The 27,844-nt window shown below is 40.9% G+C and overlaps 1 long non-coding RNA gene across 1 annotated transcript in view; it reads left to right on the forward strand.

Annotated features, from left to right (window-relative positions):
- LOC118009247 overlaps window positions 1-16,603 on the forward strand; it is a 42,100-nt gene extending 25,497 nt beyond the window's left edge. The window contains exons 2-3 of the long non-coding RNA XR_004678853.1: window positions 12,682-12,775; window positions 16,272-16,603. This is a non-coding gene — a long non-coding RNA (uncharacterized LOC118009247). The remainder of the gene's footprint in view (window positions 1-12,681; window positions 12,776-16,271) is intronic.
- The last annotated feature ends 11,241 nt before the right edge of the window (window positions 16,604-27,844 follow it).

Consider the following 27,844-nt stretch of genomic DNA (forward strand, 5'->3'; position numbering starts at 1 on the left):
TTTCTTTCTTTCTTTCTTTCTTTCTTTCTTTCTTTCTTTCTTTCTTTCTTTCTTTCTTTCTTTCTTTCTTTCTTTCTTTCTTTCTTTCTTCTTTCCTTCTCTTTCTTTCTTAGCTTAAATTCAATTAGCTGGGGCAACTGGGTGGCTCAGTTGGTTAAGCATCTGCCTTCAGCTCCGGTCATGATTCCAGGGTCCTGGGATCAAGTCTCACGGCGGGCTCCCTGTGGAGGGGGGGTGTCTGCTTCTCCCTCTCCCTCTGCCTCCTCCCCCCTGCTCATGCTCTGTCTCTGTTTCTCTGTCTCTCTCTCAAATAAATAAATAAAATCTTTAAAAAAAATAAATTCAACTAGCCAACATATAATACATCGTTAGTTTCAGAAGCAGAGTTCAGTAATTCATCAGTAGTGATTATTTTCTATAGAGCTCATTACAACATGTAAGTGCATATCTGAGTGTGTCTCACACCAACAGTACCATTTGGATTGCAACATCTGAATTTATCCATAAGTGAACGTGTTGCTTCATTATAATGCGGTGAGCATTATCCCAGGCTTGGGTGATGATGTGCCCGGCTTGAATCCGGGTCGGGCGGCTTGCTAGCAGAGTGAATCTGGACGGTTAGCCAGCCTCTCGGTGCCTATGACCTCAGTGTCCATGTGCCCGCTGCACGGCCAGGGCGCACTGCTTAGAACAGTTCCCCCAAAATTATAAGGGTCCAAAATGTTTAGTATTCTTTTTCATTCTCTCTTCCTTTTCTTTTTTTCCTCTTCGTAGTATTTTCACAATTATTATTTTTCAACATCTGCTTTAGTAATGTTGAAAATACAGTTAGGAAAAGCACAGCTATCTTAAGCTATATAGAAATATCCATGAGATGCTTCCATTTTATTTGGAGGAAACTATACTTTGGAAGGTGTTGAAGTCGCTGTCTTTGGTTTTGCCACCATTCCTCCCGCATGGTGTTTATTTCCTGGAAGGAGAGAGCCTATGGTCTCAGTATCCTCATTATCTTTGCTGAGAAGTGATACTAGTATTTTGTTCCTGATTTACTTATGAGATTTTCCTTCTGATCTCCAACTTCCTTTCTGGCTCGAACTTAGTTTTAAGGTCCAATAAAGTAAGAGGCTAAAAGTCTGGTGAGATGCAGGTTGCATATTCTGCTTGATAGATACCAAATATTTATGGAGACTGCTCTGAGCACCTCATACTGGGTTAACCAGTAAGAACAAAAATTTGAAAGAAACAGTTTCTGTCTTCAAAAGTTTCTAGTTGAAGTGGCCAGTGGATTGAAACAAGTGCAATTTACCACATGGTAAATCCTTTGACATAAGAGGCGTAAAGAGCTGTGGGTAAAGAGAGACAGTTTTTTGAGGTTGATGGGACGTGAGCTCAGGCAGGCATGAATAACACCCCACACCATGGTGCCTTTGGGGCTTGTCAAAGCAAAAACCCCACCAGAAAAAGGTAGACAAGCAAGGAGAATTTATTCAAGGTCATTGCAGTTGGGTAGAGAGGCCGGGCTCAGTCTGACAAAGGGCAGGGGGTCCTTAACGATAGATGAGGGGAGAACATGGCCACCTGTGGTTGCTAAAAGGCAGCACCCAAAGTAAAAGTAAACCCATGTCCTTGTGACAAGAGATAGTTTTGCAACTGGGAGCAAAGCACCCGCCAAAGTTAGGCTCTTACCGTCCAACAGAACCTGGGAGATGAGGGTGTTACCTCTTGGGATGTTTACACCTCAAAGGGATGACTCTGCGTCCTTGAGAAAGACAGTCCTGGGTTCTAAAACTTGCAAGAGGCCTTTAAAAAGATTAGCAGACATTACAAAGAGGAAAAAAAATGAATTTGCAAGGTTTCCAAAGTAAGCGCTCTAAGCAAAGAGTAGGAAGAAGCCTGACTCAAGTTTCCTCTTGCTGAGGGAACATTCGGGCTGTTTGGAGCTGCCTCTGCATCTTGCGCACATGGCCAGAAGGCGTGCCAAGTGCCCGGAGGTGAGGAGGTGGCCCGGGGCCAGGTTGTGAATGGTGGTGGAAGTCCTCAGGTGGGTTTCAGGATCCATTCTGTAATCACTGAACTCTTTTAAGCATGGGAATGAAATGATCAAACTTCCAAATTAAGAAAGTACGACAATTTGCATATGTGTATGAAAGAAGCATTGAAGAGGGTAAGACAGGTCACAGGAAGAATAAAAATGTGAAAGGGATACTCTTGCTTAGTGCTCAAAACTGTGATGTGGGTGTTTATTGTTTCCACTTTCACATGATAAATTCAAGGCTCCAAGTGTTTAAGTAACTTTTCCAAATGTCATGTATTTAGTGAATGTGAGTAATTTCACACCCATTTGTCTCCCAATGAGCTCGTGAGCTTCCCACTTGGCAGTGGGGTTACTGAACCAATGACCAGACCATCAAATAGAACTGTTGTGGACTTGTTTTGGGAGATATGAGGTCATGTGTGAATGGTGATAATTTGGGATTTATGGCACTGGCATCATTCTGTAGAACTGCAAAGTGAATCACTATCCCTGTTGGGTGGACTGAAATGGATGTCAACTCTTCCTAGAAAATACTCCTAGGATCTTGGCCATCGCCAGCTTCCTTTGGTTTCCTAGATTGAATGAGATAATGCACATAACACAGCTTCACAAATTGTGAAATCCTAAGAGATGAAGGGTATTACTTCACGTTAGGATAGAAATCGTTTATAAATCAGTTTCCATCTTAAGGGCACTAGGGGAGATTATATTCGGAGGAGCCCCATTGTGAATTATTTATAAAGTGAAGGATTACTTCCGATGGGATGATTGTGGATTTTATATTTGGGGGCGCTGTCTGTGGACTCAAAAACCCTCCCTGAAATCCAAAACATTATCTTGAGAAAATATCCATTTAAAAAAAAAAAAGAAAATATCCATTTAAATATGTATCATAATATTCTGTATTGCAGGGCGCTTGGGTGGCTCAGTCGTTAAGCGGCTGCCTTCAGCTCTGGTCATGATCCCAGAGTCCTGGGATCGAGTCCCACATCGGGCTCCCTGCTCAGTGGGAAGCCTGCTTCTCCCTCTCCCACTCCCCCTGCTTGTGTTCCTGCTCTCGATGTCTCTGTCTCTGTCAAATAAATAAATAAAATCTTAAAAAAAAAAAAATTCTGTATTGCAAGTTATGGAAAACCCAGTGCAAGCTGTTCTAAACACACAGTTAATTAGCTGGGTTTGCCGCTAGAAATCTGGCCTTAGGAGAACCTTTGTGTAGTAACTCAAGCTACATGCCCAGAACCACGTTTCATCCCGATTGTGCCCCCTGCCTCTCTCACTGTTGGTCTCACGCTCCCCCTGCAGGCTGCACAACCTCCCACCATGCTCCCTCGCAATCACTCCACCTGCAGCAGCAAAATGGCTTCAACACCTCAGCCCCCCATTCTCACATCACACAGTTCATAAGAAGAGAGAGCGTCTCTCCTAGTGTCTTCTGCAGAAAGAAGAGAAAACTTCCCTTTCCCAGAAGACCTTCATGAATATCCCCTCATATCTTAGGGTTTTCCGTTGGCTACTGGATTTTCCCTGGACCAGCCACTGTGACCAGAGAATAAGTAGGCTTCTTGACTCGTTTGAATCAGTCGGCCCCTCTCCCCCTCACCCCTGCAGCTGGGTTGGTGCTGTCCTGCCCCAACAACAGTGGTCCCCAAAGGCTGCGTAACTATGGTAAGAAGCGGAAGATGGACATTCCCTGCAAATCTCGTCAACTATCTTTGTGGTTGAACTTAAATTCATCCCATTTCACCAAATGGATCCATTTTCTTTGAGATTTCCTTTTTAATTACATTGAAGTTCATTGGGTCCTCCCCCAGTTAGTTTATTAAAGACTGTTATATCTCCTTCAGTTTATCTATGGTTTAATTAATAGCTTAGTGTTTTGTTTAATTGACCCTAGAATTTGTCTGGAATTTGTTTTGGTCATAATGTGAAGTGAGGATCCAAGACCTTTATTTTTTTGGCCAAATTATTCTAAGTTCTTATCAACCTTTATTGAAAAGTTCTTCCCTGTGCGTTGTGCTGTCTCCCTTTAGGTATATCTTCTTAGGTATCTGTTTCATTCTGTTTATTTATTGACCATTCTCTTGCCGTAATTCAAATTTTGTTTATTTTAACTGTTAGTTAATTCTTACTTAACTTGCTTTTATTTTAAATATAAATGCAAGATATTTACATGGTGATTTCTTCCATCAAGAGCATATAAGACAAAAACCCCTTTCTGTACCCTCATTTCATTCCACAGAGATAATAATTTATTGTATTTCCTCCTGGAGACATTCAATGCATTGATTCATACATAGATGTAAAAATCTGCAAAGGAGACTTTGCACTGCATACTGTTCTAAACCACAGTCTTTACAATTAACAACACCTGGAAATTATTTCCATATTAGCAAGTTAAAATCAACTTTATTCTTTATAATAGCCACAGAGTATGTGCATTTATGGATGTACTAGAGATTAAGTAACTGGCATTCTCTTCAAGGACCCTTAGCTTATTTATTGTTCATGCTTTGAATATATTTCCATTTGTGTACAAGTAAATTAATAAGATAAATCCTACAGGTGGGTAGCTGGGTCGAAGGACAAAAAAAGGTGTAAATATTGAAGAGCTAAGTTGCTCTGTTTGCACAGTTCCAGCAAGAGGGGATGGTGGGGTTATGTCTTACACTCTCTTCAACATTGCAGGTCAAGCACTTCAAACTTTACCAACATGAGGGTAAAGATAGTATCTTACCTTTTCAAGTTTGTATCTGTATAATTCTATTTTATAATAACACATGATTTTCATGTTTCCTATGCATATAAGCAATTTGCCTCCTCTGCATTATCACTTGTATTTTTGCATTTTTATTTTAAAAAATGGGATGTTAGTTTTTTCCTACAAATTTAAAGTAATTCTTTATACATTTTAGGTATTATCCCTTGGTCTGGCCTATGTCTTAAAAATAAATGTTTCCTTAATGTGTACTTCCCTTTCAACTTGGGTTATGGGGGGTTTGCCTTTTCATAGTTTACAAACATTTCATGTTCAAGTTTTTCAGTATTTTTCTTTATGCCCTCTGGTATTTGTTTCTGTTTTCCTGAGCTTCTTGAACTATGCCAATCTCTTGATTATTGCTGCATTATAATGTTTTAATATCTTGCTCTCTGCTATTGTTTGCTTTTCAGAATTCTTGTAGCTGTCTTGTAAGTTCTCTTTTCCCGGCATACTTTGGAATCCAGCTGCTTTGCTCCCCCGGAAATCCAATTGGTATTTTTGTTGGGAATTTTCAAAATCATAAATCTGCAAAAGGGAGAAAGAGAAAGAAGACAGAGAGGGTAAAATTTTGATAAAATTTTGGAAGCTGGAAAGCAGATGTACAATAGTAACTAAGGTTGCATGAACAGGAAACATTAATCCTAAACTAAAAGTGGGCAAAGCCAAGAAGCAACCCAACTCACACAGCTAATCCTCCAGAGGCTTGGGATTGGGGAACAAATAACCTCAAAATGGAAGATCAAATGCTGCACTGGGAGAATTGTTTCTTACCCACTTAGATACCATCTGTCCTTCTCTTTCCCTGGAAAACATACCCACAGAAGAGGGTAAAACAGAGATTTGCTTGATGGGTCAAAGCAGGAACAGCTGAGTATCAGAATGAGCTAATGTATTTTAAAATACCTGGATAACGATCTTCCCACACACATTTTTTCCTGACTTTTTCAACAAAGCCATAGCTCTATCATAGTGATCGTTGGGGAGGATGCAGGTTTGTGGGGCCTGAAGCTCACAAAATTTGGAGACCCTTACTATAGACTGAATGTTGTATCAATCAGAATTCATGCCATGGTCATAATCCCCAGTGTGATGGTGTTTGAAGGTGGAGCCTCTGGGAGGTAATTGGGATTAGATTAGTATAGGAAGGTGAGACTCTCATGATGGAATTAGTGCCCATACAAAAAGAGGAAGAGACACCAATCTGCTTCCTGTGAGAGCACAGTGGGAAGGCCACTGTTGCAAAGGGCAAGAGGGCCCTCATCAGGAGCCAGATCTGCCTGCCCCTTGATCTGGGACTTCCTAGCCTCCAGAACTTCAGGAAATAAAAGCCTGTTTTTTAAGCCACTAATCCATGGTATTTTGTTATAGTAGCCTAAGCTGACCAAGACAACTGTCTTCCAAAGGAAAAAAAAAATCAAGATTATAAACTTTCAAAACCAGAGGACCATGTGGACACATGGCTCAGGCCCTACGGGGAGGCTTGTGTCTCTTTAGTCACATCGGCCCCTCGCTCTGCACCGCATGGTGCTGCTGGGGTTGATCCTCTTCCATCCTTCCTCCTTCTCCTCTTCCTCGCCTTGGCTTCTCCAGGTCTACTCGATGATTTTACTGCACTCACTCATTTAAGCCCAATCAAATTTAACTTACGTTTTGGCCAAATAGGTCAGACATTATTTTACTAACCGAATTTTGTTATTTGCACTTTTTTGTTCCCGTATCTTCAGAAAAATTCAAATACAATTCTGACCAGCAACTTCCCTGCAGTATTCAAGATCTGTGATTGTTACTTTTCATTTTTTAACTAACTCTGGGTGCTGAGGGGAACTTTCTTAGATAAAATTACATTAATGTCGGGCGCCTGGGTGGCTCAGTTGGTTAAGCGACTGCCTTCGGCTCAGGTCATGATCCTGGAGTCCCTGGATCGAGTCCCGCATCGGGCTCCCTGCTCGGCAGGGAGTCTGCTTCTCCCTCTGACCCTACCCCCTCTCATGTGCTCTCTCTCATTCTCTCTCTCTCAAATAAATAAATAAAATCTTTAAAAAAAATTACATTAATGTCTTCTGAATAAAAGAACAGTTGGGAAAATATATGTGAGGAAAGATTATTTTAATAAAAACCAAAATAACCATAATCCTTTCTTGGGTATCAATCAGTTCTTCTGAAAAATGGTAGTTCGGAATTGTCTTTTAATAACTACTATACTTTCCCCATAATACATTTTGCTCTACAAAAATTGTCAGGATGACAATTTGAATACCATTTAGTTCTTTCTGACTTCATTTCAAAGAAGCTTGCAAACCTCCAATCTAATTGCCTATCAATATCTTTGAAGAGACTGATAAATTATTGAGGTAAAGGAAATTTATAAATCATTCATTTATTTAAAAAAAAGCATGCACCTCTCATTTTAATGGGAGATTTGTGTATACATATGGGATTTATGCATTGTATGTATACACTCAGTATGAATACACACATATCATCCTATAATACATATGTATAGAACCGTCGATGATTTCTGCTCCCCAAGCCATTCCTGATTCCTTTACTTAAATACCTTGTTTCCTCTCCTTTCTCTTGTTGAACTTTCATTTCCAGTCTTTCTCTCTACTTACACATTTTTTCCTGTTTCAGGATCATGTCTGGAAGTATTGAGTTAGTTGGGGTCAGGAGCTTTATTCCAAGTGCAGCAGAAGGGGAGTTCCAGTGGGTGGGTGACAGGGCGCAGTGTGGCTGGGCCTGCCTGGGTGGTGGAGGCGGATGGGCAGAGTGCCCGCCCGTGGAAGGGCACAGAGTTTGCATCTCCATGTATAATGTGTATTTACATGTGCAATGTCATCTCATCTTTTCTACAACCCTACACATCCTTATTATTAGGTCCCTTTAACAGATGAGAGAGGAGAGGCACAGAGCATGTGAATCTATACTCCGAGATCGGCATAGCGTTGGAGCACGAACTCTGTGTGGGTCTTCTGATGCCCAGCTGTGACCTCTTCCATGCCATCAAAGCCATTCTACCTGAACAGAGAAATGTCATCAGTTGCTAGGGATCCAAGTGGAGCTCCATTCCGATTAGCATCACACTTCAGTGATGGACTGTCTGCAAAAGATGGAGTCCTCTCATGTGAAAACTGGTCAGCAAGGCACCATTGGGGAGTTATTTGGGGGGAACAAGCTTTACTGTAATGTTACAGTGATATTAAACCAGCAAGAAGGCATCTAAAATAATATATAGTTTAAGTACTACACCTATATTTTAATTTTCTTCAGCTCACTGTTGATACATGAATTGCTTATTTATATATTAATGTTTCAATGAGTTTAACATATATGCCTAGTCCTATATATATTCCTGTATCTTCTACTAGGGGTTCTGTCCTAGCCAGGCTAACTTGGCTCTTTTTTTAACGCTGATTCTCTTTGACCCCAGGGGGACCTGAATGCAGAACTATTAATGAAGTCATATAAAGGAATTTGTCGGAAGACGGATGCAGAGCACCTAGCTCTGGGCCACACACAGAGAAACCTCGAGAGATAATGATAGTGTCTTTCACTGAATTAGCCATTTAGCCAGTATGCTGGGCACTAAGCTGCTCCTTTTTCTTGATGGTGGTAATATTTCAAAGTAACCCACCATAGTATGTGCAAGGGTCAAACCTGGATGCACCTTGCTGAGGAATCATCGATTTTTGAGAATATTTGCTCTCAAGCTAGAAATTACAAATGCATTTTGCAATTATGCAATTTCTAACTACATAATGAACTTATACAAGCTTCTGTCCAAGAATGCTCTGTATTATGCAGAGATTCCAGATTCTACTGAAAGCATAGAGTAAAATGTAACATTATTTCTGAGAACCGAGGTATGAACAAATCTTTACCCAAAACACTTGCAATTTAACAAATACTTTTGTTGATAGAATACCTCAATGAGGAGGGATTTTAATAAAATTAAATGCCGAATAATATATTTTTCCTTTGAGCAATAAGCATTTTCCTCAACAAACTTATGTGAGACCTAATTTGAAGTGTGCGTTAGAGTGTGGGGTCCGCCAACTGGCAGCTTTTAGGGAAATAAAATGAATAGAAATTATAGAGTGGGAGATATCAAGAGTGAAGACAATCCTATGCCTGGTTAATAATCTAATTATCACTGTACTCTTTTTTTTTTTTAAAGATTTTATTTATTTATTTGAGAGAGAGAATGAGAGAGAGCACATGAGAGGGGGGAGGGTCAGAGGGAGAAGCAGGCTCCCTGCCGAGCAGGGAGCCCGATGCCGGACTCGATCCAGGAACTCCAGGATCATGACCTGAGCCGAAGGCAGTCGCTTAACCAACTGAGCCACCCAGGCGTCCCGTAATTATCACTGTACTCTTTTTTTAAAAAAGATTTTATTTACTTATTTATTTATCTGAGAGGGGGCGGGTAAGGAGCAGAGGCAGAGGGAGAGGCAGATTACACCTGGAGCACAGAGCCCAATGTGGGGCTCAGTCTCATGACCCTGAGATCATTACCTGACCCGAAACCAAGAGTCGGAAATTCAACGGACCCAGCTACCCAGGCGCCCCTATTGCTGTACTCTTGATAGAAGTATATTCTCATATTGAATTCTCTGCAAATGAATTTTGAGTTCTATAAAGTTACATTTCATTCACTTACAAGAAAGCAGATAGGGGCGCCTGGGTGGCTCAGTCAGGTAAGAGTCTGCCTTTGCTCCCTGCTCAGCGGGAAGCCTGCTTCTCCCTCCCACTCCCCCTGCTTGTGTTCCCTCTCTCGCTGTGTCTGTCAAATAAAATTAAAAAAAAAAAAGTCTGCCTTCGGCTTGGGTCATGATCTCAGGATCCTGGGATCAAGTCCGGCATCAGGCTCCCTGCTCGGCAGGGAGTCTGCTTCTCCCTCTCCAACCCCCTCACGCTTGTGCTCTCTGTCTCTTTCTCTCTCTGAAATAATTAGATAAAAATCTTTAAAAAAAAAAAAGAAAGAAAGTAGATAGTATCCTGTTGTGTGAAACAACAGATAAGACAGGAATAACGTAATCTCACGAATGTCAGCTGCCTTAGTGACTTAGTTAAAACCCACTTTGAACAGCTGTTATTTTTATGATCTCACCCATCATTTCAACAGGATTATCATTATTTTAGATATTTCTTTTTAAGAGGCATTTTTCCTTGACTACTTGACTCTTTCTGTTAAATATATTTTAAGTGTCTTTCCTAAACTCCGATTTCTTCCCACCAAGTACAGATGCATTTTATTTGATTTATAGGTGCTCTGTAGTTTATCCTTGTTTGTTCTCCCTAGAACTATATAATTTTAGAGCTTTCAGAGCTTCATGTTTGCTGTTACTTATATTCAATAAGTACCCAAGAAGAAACGTCAAATAAATGGAAAATTGAATTTCATATTGTTAATATGTTAAGTCCTAAAGTGACATAGCATTAAAAATAGGAGGGCATAATAGACAGATGTAAATGATCACACTTTTCCTGAAATATTAATAGGCTTTTAATCTTGTCATTATCAAGAGCTTTGTGCCCTTTCTAGGGTGAATTAAGCATTGTTCTTTATCACAGGATTTGACTAAAACTTTAATTATTGATATAATTCAGCCCTTTTATAACATAGCTCATTATTCAAGTCAGATCCACTAATCTATATTGAGCACCTATTTTCCATTGGAACTGTGCAAGGTGCTTTGAGGACACAAATTAGAAGCAAAAGACAAAATGCCATAATCTTTGGGCTTTTTGATGTGTCTAGAGAGATAGTAGTCCAAAGATTACCCTTTAAAATATTATAATTACATATTGCAAAAATATGAAATGACATGTAGAGCTTATAACTTAATGGAGGAGACAGATTCACAGATAGTTCTAATATTGTATAGTTGTTTTTTTTTTCAATTGGTGAGCTGCTCGGGTGATAAGGAAGGGTACTCAACCAGGGTTCAGGAGGATATCACTGACCAAGCAATGCTGTATCTGCTTCTTAAGAAAGTTTCTGGAAGCAATGTAAGTTTGGAAGACTTTGGGGGAACAAGGTCACATGAGCGAGATAGATCTAGGGTGTGGGATGCAGAACCCTAACTCTTTGATGTAGGAGCTGGGTAAAATGGTTGCAGATGAGGCTGGAAAGCTGAGGGTGACCTCACCTATATTCATTGAATTTTACTAGGCTTTGTTGTGGTAACAACTAACAAATATTGGCCACTTAACCAACTACAAGTTGATTTTTTGATCAGGTGGTCTGCTAGATATTGAGACAAATCGCCAGCATTCTCACACAATACAAAACGTCGCACTGTCATTCCAGCACAAAAGACAGACACCAGAATACAGGATCTGGAGAGAAAAACAGATTTTTTAACCGAGTCTCATCTTGTGGGAGAGCACCTGTCCAGGGCACACAGACTACACTGGACCAAAAGAGCGGCCAGTTCCTGAGCTATCACAAGGGATCGCAGTGAGAAGGCTTATAAAACTGTAAGTCCTCTCCTACCTTACCGCCCCCACCACCCCCCAGAGTGAGGGCAGGTAGAATTCCTTAGGGAAATGGGGGTGGTTTTCAAGTTGCTTTAACTTGAATTTCAAAAGGCATCTGGGTTACTATTAACACAATGCTAGACTTGAAGGATGGTCTCAATCAAGGTTAGTTTCCCCTCCTCTCCTGCCCCATCCAGGGTTGAAGAAAAGGAAACGTATTAGCTGGCAAACTAAAATGACAGTAATTTCAAGGCACAAGCAAGCTGTGCATTTGATAATCTAGGTTTTAGGGAAGGATGTAGCAATTTAGTGCATTACAAGTCAACGTGAAGTGATTTTTTTTTTATTTTTACAGAGAACTGCAACAATTTTTATTCTTAAAATTTATTAAGCAACCCATCATATCTCTACTATGAACATCAACTCTTGCCATACTTCATGACTAAGGACTCATATTTTAATGTCTTGTTTCCAATTCTGGTTATAACTTCCTCAAATCCAAGAGCCTTGAATTACATCCATATCTTTGCCGTCGTGTAAAGATGCTCATAATTCTCTGTACATCTTTAGGGATGGTGGTGATGAGGGGTCAATAAGAGTCTTATTTTGCTTTATTTGTCATTTGAAGTGCTATGGTGGTTTTCCTGTTCATCTTAGACCTAGTTTGGGGATATTTTAAACAAGAACTTGTCCTTAAAATGACAGATATCTGGGACACATGTGGACTTAGCTTCCGGTCTGAGCTATAAGGGAGCAGGGCACAGTGCAGCTGTATTTTAATAGCATTATGTGTTAGAAAGATAGTTAGGGGGAAAGTGAGAAGGAACATTTTAATCTAATCACGAATGTCCTTAATCAGAGCCCTGCCTTCGGCAGGAGGTTAACATTAGGGAGATGGAACAGAACCACGAATACAGACTCCACCTCATTAGAGAAGAAAAGCAGAGGAAATGATGTCACTGGCAAACCATGGGATGCAGGATGAGAAAGCTCCGGAAAGCGACGCTGAAGGGAATACTGAGGAAAAGGGCACACAGGCGAGGACCCTCAGCAGGACAAGAGCTAACTGAGTGAAGAAAGTGCCTTGATTTCCACTGCCTCCCAAATGTTCTGATTAATTCAGTAGACTTCCAGTGTCATGAAATGGAGCTCAGAGACACTTCAAAGAAGTTGAACTAGGGAGAATTAAGGGATTAATAATAATATTAAATAGGTTACTTTTTTTTTTTTTTTTGGTCCACCTGCATGCACTGAATTATTTTTAACCATTGCTTATTTTTTAGCTTGGGAATATAATGAACATTGAATTTCTTAATTCTTTAGGAATATCATGAGGGTGAAGAGACTCATACTCATGAGTTTCCCTAAACACACAGTTAGCTTTTCAATTTCTGCTTTCATGCAGGTTTGCCTTCTGCCTGCCTCGTCTCTAAGTCCCAGTTCAAAGGCCACCTGTCATCTGGATCACTCTTTATTCCCCTTTGATCCCCACAGAGAAGGTGACTAGTATGTGTCTACGTGTATCTATTATAGTTGTTACAAGGTAACCCTAGAGTTAATAACTTATGTTTCCTTTTCCTGTGAGGCTCGCTAGGGTAGGGATGATGTCTTGTAGTTATTTTGATTTCCCAGGGGTTAGTGTGGTGCATAAACACAGTAAGAGCTTAAGAAACATAAAGAGAGAAAGTCAAGATCTTGAGCAGAAAGAGGCCTTGAAATCAGAGTCACAATGGAAGGGTTTTATTTCATTGAGTCTCAGTGGTCTGCTGTTTGGATTTGTACATTGAAACTCAGCCTCCTCTCCCCAGGTCTGAGGCGAGGGTACCTTAAGCTGGGGCTCAGAAACTCAGGTCTTGTGGTGGGGGTTTGTGGATAGAGAGACTTTGGTGTGACAGTAGCTGTAAAAGGAATGGGTTTAGGCACCAAGAAAACCCACCCTGTCTTTGAATCTGGTCCGTCCCCGTTTCTTTCCTCAGACGACCCCCTCTGGTTTCTCTGTCCTCCGACAGAAGGACCGTCTTAATGGTCATGATCACAGCCCAAGGCAGAATGTTGTAAAATAGATGTTGGTTCAATTAGGAATAAAGAATAAGAACCACAAATGAAACACAAATAGCGAATAAAACCAAATACCTGGTAAAACAAAGAAACAAATTTCAAATAATAATTGATAACACGTCAATACGAGAATTAGCACAGCCTTTCAGGTGTTTATGTAATATAATTTTCCTATGATCTCCCAACAAAAGCAGTATACTTCTATTATTTGCCCACATAACCACTTTTGGCTTCCTTTGCACAAACAAGGAGAACGAATGTTAGTATGATCTCTTAAGGCTTAAGTGAGATTTTGCCAAAACCAACAATGAGCTCTGGTCACAATTAGCTTCCCTTCATCTCACGAGTTTCTAGGGCTGTTGGAAAATTACTTTTTGAATCCAGGTTAGATCTCACATAGAACATGGAAATGTACTCAAAAAAGATATAATCTCTGGGTGAACTGCTTCCTCGTGGTAGTAAACTAAGCTATCCGTTCTGTTATGTAAGCCCTCAGGAATTCCCACTTATCTGGGCCCTAACTTTAATGAACCTTTGAATGTCACTGATCGATCAGATACAAAAGACTACTCACTCTATAATTCCATTTACACGTTATTCTAGAAAAGGTGGAATTGTATTGACAGGAAGCAGAACAGGGGTTCTTGGGACAGGCTGGAAAGGGGCACGAAGGCACTCTCGAGGTGGTGGAAATGTTCAATATCTATCATGTGGTGGGGGCTAAACGACTCCATGCATCTGTAAACTTCATCAGATCGTACACTTAAAATTAGTCATTTTTATTGTAGGTCAATTCTATGTCAACAAAGCCACTCAAGTCTAATGACCAAGTTGGGTACATGATAACTTGTGACTCTTACAGTTCATCATTGCAGGTTCCTTATGTTTCAGGGTTATGTTCTGAAGAAATTTAGAAAACTCAAGTGTTTCTCACTCTATCACAGGCAATATTATGGGTGACAATTGGGTTAAAATAAAACCAGTTTTTAGAGTAAGCAGTTAAAGGTGGGAGGTGTGGAAGAAATGTAGGGAGTAGAAATTAGTATAATCCCTGCCTTGTTTTCTGGAATAAGAATTGACGGCATTACTAGTGCCTGTGAGGTTACTGACTTCTAAAGCTTTGCTTTTTTGTATTGATTAATCCATTGTGTGTGTGTGTGTTCACACATGTGTGCACCACTCAAGCACTGTGCAGTGGAAAAAACATCGGAACTAGGGTCCCAGTTCCATCCCTTACTGGCTGTGTGGCCTTGGAGGGATCATTTATATTTCTGAGCCTGTTCTGAAAGGAGGCAGAATGGAATTAAAAACAAAATCCTAACGCCCAGTATTGTGAGAGGTTCAAACGACAGCGTTCCTTTTACCAACAGAGTAATAGTGCAATGACCCAAATCCTTGGGAGTTTATGGCCTTGGTGGGAAGGGGTCGTGTATCCGCCTCCCAGCCCTCATTAGAGTGGGTGCGAGTTCTGCCATGTGCTGACATTGACGCTGTTTGTCTGTCTTCTTGTTCTCACAGCTAGTGACACATTTTAATAATCTGCCTAATGACTTCAGGTGTTGATTTCTATAAGCTATACCTGTCGCCCTCATTCTCTCAAAATAGACAGCGTTATAAAAGCTTATTAAAGAATGTGCCAGTTTTGAACTCACATTAACAGAATCACCAGCAGGAAACTCTCTATTTCTCAGAGGCGAATACTTCAGTTTGTGGAAGAAAGTCAAATAGAGAATAAGTATAAATATGAAATGTACACATCTTTCTATTTCTCAATCTATTACCACAATACATTTTGCTGTTTTGCCCCATTCTCCTTTCATTTTAAGTGGGCCATGTTTCAGGTAACTTACTGAAATTACTATTTCTTAGCCTTGCCCTTTTTGCTCAACAAAGATTTCCCTTCCTCACATGACTTTCTGGTGGGTAAGACCTTCCTCAGCCCATAAGCCCCAACACTCCTGGAATATCCTTCATTAAACTTCCTCTGCTGTTGGGCGCCTGGGTGGCTCAGTTGGTTAAGCGACTGGTCATGATCCTGGAGTCCCTGGATCGAGTCCCGCATCGGGCTCCCTGCTTGGCAGGGAGTCTGCTTCTCCCTCTGACCCTCCCGACCCTCCCCCGTCTCATGCTCTCTCTCTCTCAGTCTCTCTCTCAAATAAATAAATAAAGTCTTTAAAAAAAATTAAGGAAATAGATGTTAAGTGTTTGGCCAATGTCTTACAGCTAGTAAATGAAGAAAAGAAGATTGGAAGGATCAAACTGATAGCCCCTTTAACATGTGTATTTGTTTAAATATCTGTGTCTTTAGGTAGACTTTAATCCCTCAGAGGGCAAAAGATCTTTCTTCCTTTCTTCCTTATGTCTCAGGTGCTTACTTAGCACATGACTTCACCCATAATAAACTCTTGATAAGTATTAGCTGAGTGACTGAATGGAAATACATATTTGCAAATCATGACAACCAAAATTTATTACTTTTAGTAAGTGGAGAATAAATATTACATCAAATCAACAATAGATGATTAAGTTAACAGGAAAGGAAATTAGAGATTTTTGAAAGAAGTGCAATGAAAAGTAAAGGTAAACCATATTCAGTCTCATCAGAACTGAAAAGTAAAAACATCCATTTTTAGTTTTTACTTACATATTGGAAGACAGATGACGATAGAAACCATCTTCTCTTAAATGCCTGGGTTTGTAAACCAACCAAGTAGTTAAGAACCCAGAATCTTAAGCCAGGTTGACTGGCTGGCTGTTAAGTCCCAGCCCTGCAGCTTGTTGGTAACATCTCTGGGGCTCAATGTCCTCATCCATAAAATGGGCTGGTGGTTGTGCTTTCTTCAGAGGGTGATTGTGAGGATTCGGAGAGTGGATGTTCGTGATTTTCATAATATTGACAGTAAATGCTTATTTAACACGCGATTCTTGTGTTTTCAGGAGAGGCCAGACGGAATCCCGTATTTGCTGAGCGCCAAGCACATTCTAGGGACACCACATGTCATTTTTCCAGCTGAGGCAGGTACCATCAGCCTTTTTGTACAGATGATGAAACCACAGAGCAAGAAGCTGGTAATCCATCCAGGGCCCACGTTCAGTCGAGGAACTCACGTGACTCCTAACCCCATCTGTTAACACCACATCCTCCCTCAACAGGCTGTAAGCTTCTTGAAATTAACTTGGATGTTTATTTTTGATCTGCACACTACCTATCATATGGTATTTCACAAACTGTAATTACTAATAATCATTGAAGGAACACATATAGATCGAAAACCTGAAATAAATTTCTGTCCTTAAGAGACTTAAAATGTATTTGGATAAATAAGATGCTTCAGGAGAAAGCTAATGATATAAATAAATTTGACATAAATGCCAATTGAATTAGAATTAAGAAGTACTTTTAGGAGTTCACAGACAATCCCTTGCATGCTTATTTAATACTTGATAGTTTTCTTTAAAGGTAACTTATTTAAATCTCTGTTTTCTTCTTCCCATCTCTGAGATAATGAAATTTGCTGAATGGACTTCCTTTTGTTACGGTTTTTCAGGATGGTATTCATTGGTTTACAATAATTTCAATGTTTCTCACTCTCCATAGATAAACATAGTATTGATCATATGGCCTTAAACATCCATGTTCCTTTTGTACTCCTTCAGAAAATATTTAGTGATATTAGACTACAGCAGGCTATGTGACACGAGGTGGGAGACAGAACTCCCTTTTGTCTTCTAAGTGTTAGAACCCATGCTTAATATGAAGCAATCTGTTATCAATTAGCAAAGGACAGTGAGGAGGCAGATGAGACCCTGGTGATAGAGAACAAAGTCGATAGGTCTCAATTTGAACACCTGTACTGAAGGAGATTTGAACACACAGGGAAATAGTGACCGCTGCAACAGGTCATGTCTCCTTGAATAGGAACACAGAGAGCACATCTTCGACATGCAAACATTGGGCTGGGAGGGGACACAAGATGGTGCAGCTTACCCAGGGCACTCTGCCTAGTGATCATCCTCGGAAATGGAGGGTAAGGAGCTTATTCTTTGTACAAGGAGGTCAAACGCAACCCATGCTCAGGATTTGAGAACTAAAGGGACATTATAGATCCTCATTCCTCGGAAGAGAACTACTGGGGACCCCAACAGGCAAACCGATGCTCTCAAAGTCGTACCATTAAGTAATGCCAGATCCGGAGCTGAGACAGAAAACAGGATCTCGATGGTTAAAATCATGTCTTTATGCTAGATTCTGTCCTGGCCCTAGGAAACATTATGCCAAGCATTAGTGTTTTTGATTATTTTTCTTCTCCATTTATCACCTGTCTACCTGGGCTGCTGCCCCCCCCCCAAATCTCCCCCCTCCCCATTTCCCCTTCCTGTACCGCCATTAGCGGAAAATGGCAGTACTTAATTAAGGATGGACATACTGCCTGAGAGGTAGTACTGGAAATGTACTGTGAGGTTTTGGAGACTGAGTCCTCCCCCGTCTGCCAGGAATGGGGCTCTGATTGGAAATGGCAAGGTGCAGGCAGTGACTTTAGACATACGAGGCCAACGCTGTCACCTGAGGCCCATGGAAGGCAGGAGGTCCACCTGACGTCCTGGGTGATCCAGCAGAGGAGGTTTCCCTCCAGGGGTGGCCAGAGTTACCTGGTGGCTCCCGATGCTCGGGATGGAATTTGCAAGAGGACAGGAATACGTCAAGGGAGGACTTTCAATGAAATGAAATCGTGACTTGCTGGCTTGGAAGGCTCCCAGCTCTCCAGATGCCAAACAAGGCTAAAATTAAAAAATGGCTTCTGAGCAAACATCCAATCCAGAGCACTGTCGGGAAAGCCTGGTGCAGAGATAAGGGTGAGAAAGTTGCTGTGAAATGCTTCGTGAAAGCTCGGAAAGATCAGCCTCTGTCGGACCCAGGGCCCTCCAAGGCGATGGGGGTGCGCCCTGTGGTCCTCTACATCAGACAGTGGCCTTCTGCCCACAAGGAGGCTGGTCAGCAGGAGCCCGAGGGCTTATTTTTTACACAGTCTGGGTGAAAGTGCCACAAAATTCAGTGACTGGGTTCCTAGCAAGGGTGTTAGTCAAGTTGTTAAATTGTGCAGACGTCTCCGCAGAGCTGGAACGTGTTTCTCTCTCTCAGAGAGGCTCCAAGCAGAGGCAAGACGGAGCCCGAATGGGAGGAGCCCCAGCTCGTCTCATTCTGTAAATGGCATCCCCCTCTTTTCCCTTCCTTCGTCCCAGCACACTTGGGGAACCCAGCTAGGTCACCTCCCTTCAAAAGCCAGCACCTCGTGTTTGTTCTCTGTTGTGGTTGGATCTCCTCCCTGCCTGGCATAGCATGAACCCCAATCCTCCCAATTCTCTCTGAGGCTTTTTAGTGAGCAGGGGAGCTCTTTCTTTGGGAAAGTTTTACTCTCAGACTCTCCGGAGAATGAGGTAGAGAAAGAAAGAAACAAAAGTAATGTGGGCAGTTACAAAGACTCCTGAGTTTTACACATTCTGAAGTCCACAGACCGCCTCCTTCTGGTGCCTGACACCCCGGGGCCCCTAAGCAGCATGTCTTAATGAGGATCCGGGGACTTACACAACTTCTGTGGACAGGTTCCAGGTTAAAGTTTAAAAAGTTTATTTTTAGCAATGTGTTGGAGTTTTTATAAGCAAGTGCTCATAGTACATTTACTTTTGAAAAGTTAAAAACAGCATGTGTATATAATCTGGTTTGAAAGAAAATACATACACATAGACTTAAAACAGACTCTTCTCAAGTGTACTATAGAGCATTTATAAAAATTGTGACTGACTCATAAATCAGGTATTAGCAAACAAACACCAAATAAAGTAACTGGTACCATACGTTATCTGAACCCAATGCAATTTTGTTAGAAATAAATAAAAGAAAGAAAAGATAACCATAAAAAGACCTCATAATTTTATAAAATTGAATATAGTCCTCAATAATACAGACTGCTAGTCCACAAAGCTGAGCCAATGGCCAACACTGCTAAGGGCCCTCTCTACCAAAGCAGAGACAGACACCAAACCCCAGATATGACATCACTGTCTGGTGGCAAGTTGACCCCATGGGCCCAGTTCCATTACAGTGGGTGCCCATATCCTTACTTTCAATATGGATTCGACTTCCATGCCTGCCATATCTCTTCTAGAGCTCCCGCTGTAAACTTATGAAATGCCTAATTCTCTTTCATAGTATTCCACACAACACTATTTCTAACCAAGTTATCTCTCTTTTTTTTTTAAAGATTTTATTTATTTATTTACTTGAGAGAGAGAGAGAGAGAGAAACAGCATGAGAGGGGATAGGGTCAGAGGGAGAAACAAACTCCCTGCCGAGCAGGGAGCCCGATGCGGGACTCGATCCCAGGACTCCGGGATCGTGACCTGAGCTGAAGGCAGTCACCCAACCAACTGAGCCACCCAGGCGCCCCTCTCTCTCTTTTTTTTTTTAAATGGCAAAGTACACAAGGTAATAGATTCGTACCATGGCATTCACTCATGTTATGTGCCCAGTTATGAGATGCAGCTGGCTCCTGACAATTCAGGTACAGCATCAACTGGGAGAAAATACCTCCTGAGTGTGGGCTATTGTCCTATGGGGTGGACTGAATGCAATGCAAGATCAATGAAGAGAGAATGCTGTCTCTCCACAGCTGGAACACAGGACTGGAGAACCAGTGGTAAAAGCAGCAATCGTCCCTCTCACTCTTACACCTGAGGCCCATCTGCAAAATCCTTGTCATCTATCACCATGAATTTAGACTCTGCTCTCTCAAAGTCTAGGGCCTAAGGGAGAGGTGATTCATCACAGGATGTAACAATGTCTCCATTGAGACTGCCATTTTGCTTTCCTCATGCCGTCGATCCAATAGCCCCACAATATTCTACGTCAGCCGGAGGGTTTACCCTGTCAAGTGTGGGGAGTTAGTGCTGCTGCTGGCAATGTAAGTGAGGAGGAATGTGCTAGAATCCGAGGTAATGATTTGGGGTACCTCTTTCCGATGTCAGGTCCGGTGGGAAAAATTCGTGCAAGACTTCAGCAAGTCCATATAGACAAGACCATGAGGGGCTCAGACCTTGTGGAAATACGGATTTGGGTCCTCCGCTTCAACCCCCCACACAAAGAACTCCCCCAGCTAAGATGCTCCCATGCAATGGGTGGAAGGAGAACCCATTTTAAACGTCAGACACCATCTCTTGATTAATTGCAGAAACTAAGACCCTAGTAACTACCCCTCTTTTCAGCTTTGCTTTCTTAAGCATGTATTTGTAAAAATGAAACCATTTCCTTCTTTTTCACAGCATGAATAAAAGAAGTGCTGAAGGGGGTTAGCCATTAAGTCCTTAGCTTATAGGATGGTAAGGTGGGATTATGACCGACCTGGAAGAGGAAAGGATATTCCCAAGAGATGTGTACAGTGATTCGTGGACTATGCCCTCCCTTTTAAGGGAGTGAGTTAGTGTAAACAAGGATGACTGAGAGTGCAAGTAAGTGTCCACGGAAGAGAAGGTACGTTGGAGAGGAGTCACAGCACTAGCTCTCGGCATACCTTCTAGTGAGTCTTTGCAGGAACTCAAAGCAGGAATTTGCATTTCCCAGCTTCCTTCACAGACAGGGTTTGAAAATGAATTAAGTCCTTCCGTTAGATAAACATATGAGATCTGGAAGGTGGAAGTTAGATGGGAGCTACGTTCTGGATGTTTCAGAAAGCTGAGTCAGGGTGTATACATATATATATATATATATATATTTTTTTTTTTTCCCTCATGAATAGGCAAGACTCCACTACCCCAGCATTTTAAATATTTTATCAGTACCTAACACTCTATATTAACTAATTTTATGCCTGAAATAGTTGGAGTGGTTTCATTTCCTTAATGGAATCCTTCCTGGCACAATTTTTAATGAAGAAATGTTAGAGGCATTCCCCTTAAAATAAGAGAGGGTATGAAGATGACCATGCTTACTACTTCTGTTCACTATGAAGAGTGGAGGAAGGCAAGAAAAAAGAAATAGCATTTATAAGAACTGGAAAAGAAGAAACAGAACTCATAGACTGCGGCCAGGAGAGCGTATTGTCAACACCTGCTCTTGACCGTGAGAATGTCTTCTAGGTATGGCCCCTGAGATATTCTCACTCATGGATCCTAATGTTCTTAACACTGTTTGCAATAACACAGAGTTGATTTTCGAAGTCGTAGGTTATCACCGGGTTGAGAATTCCAATCTCTTTCTTACCTGTTAATATAGTGGACAAAATATTTCCCTAAGGAGCATGTTTTGTAATCGTGCCCCTTTGCAGAGGCAGATCATTCTGTTTTTGTTTGGGGATCTCTACTACTGGAGAAAAGGGAAAAGTCTTTGTATTTAGAAAGTATAAACTCTGAAACTTCAAGTTATTGGTACTAGTTCCAACTTCCCAAATTCTTCAGATTCACAGATTTAGTCCCTCATCTACATTTAAATAGTGCTATAATCTTTCGTGGTTTTCTCTTTCTGGTTAAACATTTCTGTGTTTCTATAGCATAGTTTAAGATTATCTTGAATTCTGACTATTGATCTCCATTTAATATGTCCCTGTGTCTTTTTCCATCTTAACCTTTATGCTATGCACATAACATGACATTTTTGGTGTGCACTTGACAGTTCAAAAATAGAGTATCGGTTACATATTTTATTCTAGAGAATACCTTTCTATTAATTTATTCTTTTTCATGAAGATTAGTAGTAGCCATGTTGCATTATTGACCCAAATTCCGTTTTTATCTATCCTGACATCCCTCTGCTAGAGGACCTAGCTGAAATAGCCAACAGACATTAGACTCACCACTTCCATCTGGGAGAGGAGAATAAATCTCACTGTCACTGTTTAAGCTTGGCATCTCTTGTTCTTAGTGGGGATTCTCCCTTCTGTTCTCTACTCTCCTATATCTGTAAACACTCAACAGCCACCTAGTCTTAATATCCCACACTATAATTCCCTAGCCCAACAACTAACCTCCCCAGACCCAGATATGCACTGTTTTATCTCACTGGAGATGTACTCCCACTATGTCATTTGGTTGCGGCTCTAATAACCTGTTTATTCTTTGCCAATCTTTTCCTCCATGTGGGCTAAAGTATAATCTGTATTGCAGACCCTGTCAGGATCCACATTAATACCACTGTGAGGGCATGGAATGAGGAAATTTTACCCCTCTGATTGATACACCTCAACACCTCAATCAGCCAAGTAGGATGGAAAACTGCGCCCAGGCCACATCTCCTGTGGTCGGGTGGACATTGCCATCTTTCTTCCCTATCTTGCTTCCCCATGAAAGAGTCCTGCTTTCCAATGGCACAATGAAGCTCTATGGATAGCTTAGGGCCCCAGAATGAATCACCTTTCTCCTGAGTTCCTCCTATCTTTTCTCTGCACCTAGTTATTTTTCCTTTTTCTGTACGTTCCCACTGATATCTTAGTCACTGGAGAACAGCCTGTACGACTACATCAGCCTCTTCAAATAGATATTTTTTCCTTACTTAGGTCATATGTTAGTACATCTTCCTGATTTCATTATGAGAGTCTTCTATCATTCTTGAGCCCTTTTCCCTTTTAAAGTCTCCTGCTGTTGGAACATACCTACATTTCCTCTTCGAAGTTTAGAGAGACCTTGAATCTTTTAATTTATTTGACTCAGCCAAAATTGCTGGTGATACAAAAATCAATGATACAGCATGCCTTTGAAGACTCATGCCCAGTTAGGCTAGGTGGGCAAGGGAAGACAGTGCCTTACAGTATAAATTGGTAAGGGCTCCACTAGATGGCCTGAGCACTATGTGAGGGCACCGAGGGAAGTCCAGGGCACCCTGCAGAGGTTTTGCAAAGCGAGTCGGAGTTTGCCTAATACAACTCAATGATGGTGCATTTCTGACAAATGGGGCAGCATGCATCAACGCCTTGTTACATGAGAGAGCCTATGTGTCTGGAGAGCAGGGAAGACGCTGTTATGGCTGGAAGATGGTGTAGAGTAGGGGAGTGATCAGCAAGGACAGCAGGAGCGAGATTATGAAGAATGTGCATGTTCCTGCTAGAGTAGAAATCTCATCAAACAATAAGAAATAAGAAGTATCCACATAAGAACCTTCAACCAAGAAATGATCAATTCTATGCTCTTGGGGGAAAAACCCCTCTCTGAGATCTGACAATTAGTTTGAGGGAATTCTAATATTTTACTTTTATAAGACAGGTGGCTTGAAACAATTCTTTTTGGAGAGCACCTAACCACCCACCATCAGTTACAGAGCAATGCTCACACATGCTGGGAATTGCAATTTCTAGGGTTAATGCGTCTGGGGTGTTTATCCACCCCACCTCTACATGAGTATCCCCCCCAGGCCAGCATTCACATTCCAAGTTCAGCCACGCATAGCTGTTTGATGGATAGCAACAGAAATTGCATATTAAAGCTTATTTGGGGATGTATGGAAGTGTTGGGTCACCATACTGTGCACCTGAAGCTGGTATAACACTGTATGTTAACTAACTGGAATTAAAATAAAAACTTAAAAAAAAACTTACCTTGGGACCATGGGAGAGACGAGACTGAACATTTTCTCAACGTATTACCCCAGCACATCTTCTTGTGTCCCTTAGATGCTACGAAAGACATGTTGTCTGCAAGTATGCTTTGAACTTGCTCACTAATACATCACAAAGAGCTGTCACAGGGCCGAGAAGCTAATGTAAGCATTCAATAACATTTATTGCATGAATGAAAGAAGCAAGCAGAAGTCTCACTGAGCCACAGTACAGCCTTGGCAAGTGGTTGGTGAGAAGGCAAATGAGGAATTGCTGAAGTGATAGAAGATTCTAATGGGTTCGTGTCAGGCAAAAATGTGGTAGGGCCCTGAATCATCCCCCAAACTTGACCTTGAAATATTCACTTCTTCTTCTTTCATGTCCTGTCAGAGACAAGGGGGACAAGAAATTCAGGTAGAGAATTTGTCTAAATTCATGAACTAATTGCAGGTTCAAATGCAAGTTTAAAGATTCCAAAACGTTGTAGGGAAAGGTGACTTTTTCTACCACTCGTGTTTTTCAATTCTTTCTTTCTTGGTTATACCTGAGTTATGGAATGCATAAATCCGTACAGTGACTGGGGCTATAAAAGAAAAAAATGACATACCTGTGAGTGAAAGACAGTGCAGGGCAGAAGGATAGGAAGTATTTACTTGTCACTGGATGTCTCCTTATTTTCTGAGTCTGACCCATCTTTAAAACAGTTAATGTTTAATCTCTGTTTTTCCATTCATACACTTAGCCTGAATTTAGCACCTAATATTACCATAGACTATGCTTAGAGTTGAATGAGGTTAGTTTTCTTCTTATGTGTCTGTTTACCTCTTCAAACTTCCACAGGACATATCACCTCACCTTACCATAATTACCACACAATAACTTCTATATTGATCAGTTTGTCAATGAGCAATAGGAAGCGTGTAGGGAATGGCAGGGGCCAGAGTTAGTCATTTTTCCATCGGTGGCTGAAGCATTGTGTCAACTCAAGAGCAGTCTTCACTTGCATGTCTAAAAAGGTGTGAACAGTCTACATATTATTCATAGACTAGCAACTCCGACAAAAGCAGATCATGATATTTAATCTCTGGAAAGGCACTTAAAGGATATGTAGGCTTACTCTGTGTATTACTTAGGAGAAATCAAGATTGAGAGAAGTTACAGTGAAGTACCCCAAATCACACACTAAACTGATAGCCAAGTCAAGGTAAGAACCGTATCTTGTTAATCCAATGTTGTTTCTACAATAGTTTATGCTGGTTAGTGTTATATGGGGTCATAACCTACAGAACATATGTTTTCCTTGGCATACTCCCTCATAGAGTAGTCATTAATCATGTGATTTCAAGCATTGCTCATTATAGCTGCCATTTACTAGGCACTTTTTATATATAGGATACTTTTTGCTCATAACTGGCCTAATGTTCATGACAACCTCATACGATGGATATCCTCCTTCCTATTTCCCAGATAAAAACAGTGAGGCTTAGGAAAGCTCACAGCCTCACCTCACCGCCACCCTGCTGTTAATCCTGAAATGAACACCCTAACCCAAATTTCATCTAACGAGCATCTCTGTGCCCCTAACAAGTAAGCCATTCTTCCTGAGTCAGACTTAGCCTGAAATGAAGAGGTAAGATAAGCCCTTCTCTACAGTTCCTTTCTATTTCAACAAGCAATGATTTGGTTCCCAGTGCAATTATGGAAGTGTGTGGACTCAAAAACAATCATTAACTCAAAGTCAAAGCTACTGGGAATTCAGTGCTAAAATTTGTATTTACTTTCCCCCCCACAAACGACAGTGCACTGAAGTCACAGCTCCTACCTGTCCAACAGATGGTGGTTGTCACACCGAGAACAGGGGGCAGCTCTAATGGGAATGGCCTGCAAGGTGACCCCCGCTCACTTGTCCATTAACATGCTTACCTGCTTTATTTGAAAGGATGGTACAACTACGATTTTCCTTTGAAACTGTACAAGTGTCATGCTGACAAACTTTGATCTTTTCCCAAATACCAGAAATGTATGACTTAAAAAAAAAATGTTCTGCCTTCTTATTATTTTAGAGGGACAGCTAACTGTCTTTGCAGGGGAGCCGGCGATCCGGTCAGTTCATTTTCCATGTCCTGGTGTCCTTCCGTCTGCTTGTTCTGCTCGCTTTGAAAATGTTGTGCTCATTAGCATCCCCATCGCACACCGAAGAAAGGCAGGACCGAGAGAGCTGCTTCTGCCTGCTTCAAAGCAGCGGAACAGATAAATAAGGTGAGTAAAACAAGGATCTGAGAGAGTCCCTACTGTTTCTCCATATTTTTACTCTTTCTCATCTACATGAATTTTACAAGTCACTAGTTGAATATTTAGCTTCATCTCCTGTGGGTTCTATTTCCTGTAAGAAAACCCAGAGAGTAGCAATGGATAATGGGATTATTTAGAACCTCGATAACGTATTTAGCTTCTTCCATTAGTTCTTGCTTTTACATTTCTCCATAAAAGAAATGCATTCTAAGAATTCACTTACAAAAAGAACCTTAATATTTTTATTAGCAATTATGCTCAGAATCCATATTTCTCAAATGGTGACCCCAAATCCCCTCCTAGCCCGGGAAATATTCTTAGAGGCCTTCAGCTTTTCCATGTTTTTACACTAAGCGTTTGACTTTATCTTTAATTAAACCTTTACTATAAGCATAGTCTGAATCATCTGAATGACGCCTATAACTGAATCCCAGCTGTTTATTTCTGCTACAATAATTACCTTTGTGTTTAACTGCAGTCGGGGTAAAGACCTCATGTAAACATTTGTGGTACGCTGGAGAAAGGAGGGTTTTGCAGTAGTCTGAGAAAAGTGGTGGAGGAATGAGTCCATAACACATCTCTCACTGGCAGAGGATGGTTGAGTTCAAAAAGACCCCTGCAATCCGCAGACGTTACCACCTTCAGATTGTGAGCAGACACATTTGTCAATTTACAACAGTTTATTTTCAGTGAAGACTTCTCTGCTCCTGATCCTGCCAGTGATTACCATATATGCTCATGAAATGCAGAATTCAGTAATGCAGCTATGCAAACTTTGTATTCAAATAACACATGAATGCTAATTAAAATCATCATTAGAGAAGATTTTGTGACAGAGTTTTTCATTAAAGTGAGAAGCTTGATTAGCTCCAGCAGTCAAGTCAAAATTATTAATATTTTATAAAACATACCAATGCAAATAGGCATTTTTTATATTGTATATTTAAGTCAACATGGGACAAAATGCTAAAATCGAAAGAGAGAGGGCAAACTTTTCCTTATTATTAAATACATATTCTTTCTTGTTAAAGCCAGTGTTTATAGTTTAATTCCAACAAGATAATCTAGTTAAATAAACATTATTGATTGGAAATAAATTTATTTTTCTAGTTTTATTTTCATTTATTTTATAATTTCTTTGGATTTTATAGGTGCACTGGACTGGTAGGAATAAGGAATTCATATAGGTCATGCAGATTTTAGTTACTATATGATGAAAACATGAGGAAATTTTTATTTAAAAAGAGACTGTATGTCATAAAAGTCTGAGAATATACCGTGATATGCTTCACAAATGGTAGCCACCTGGTAGAAACTTTTCAATATACTGGAATCCCAGAACTGGAAGAGAGCTTAGTTTACGTCTATTCTACTCCCCCGATTCAGGCAAAATGTGGACTCAAATAGTTGGAACTCATGTCCAGATCATTTAGCAGGTTAGTCGTTCAATCAAGTCATGTTTCTGAGCACTTAAGTCCTTGGAGCTGAGAATAAAGTGTATACACATGGCTAGCAGAGTCCTACCTGGAACCTACATCTTGTATGACCAACTCCCATGTGTTTCTAGTTCCCCGTAAGTCTTTCTAAGTCTGCACACCAGCCAAGATGAAGCCCGACTTCTTACGCAGAAATCCAACAAAT

Source organism: Mirounga leonina, unplaced genomic scaffold (genome assembly GCF_011800145.1).
Source record: "Mirounga leonina isolate KUSES-001 unplaced genomic scaffold, KU_Mleo_1.0 Mir_127, whole genome shotgun sequence".
In the NCBI taxonomy this organism is placed as follows: Eukaryota; Metazoa; Chordata; class Mammalia; order Carnivora; family Phocidae; genus Mirounga; species Mirounga leonina.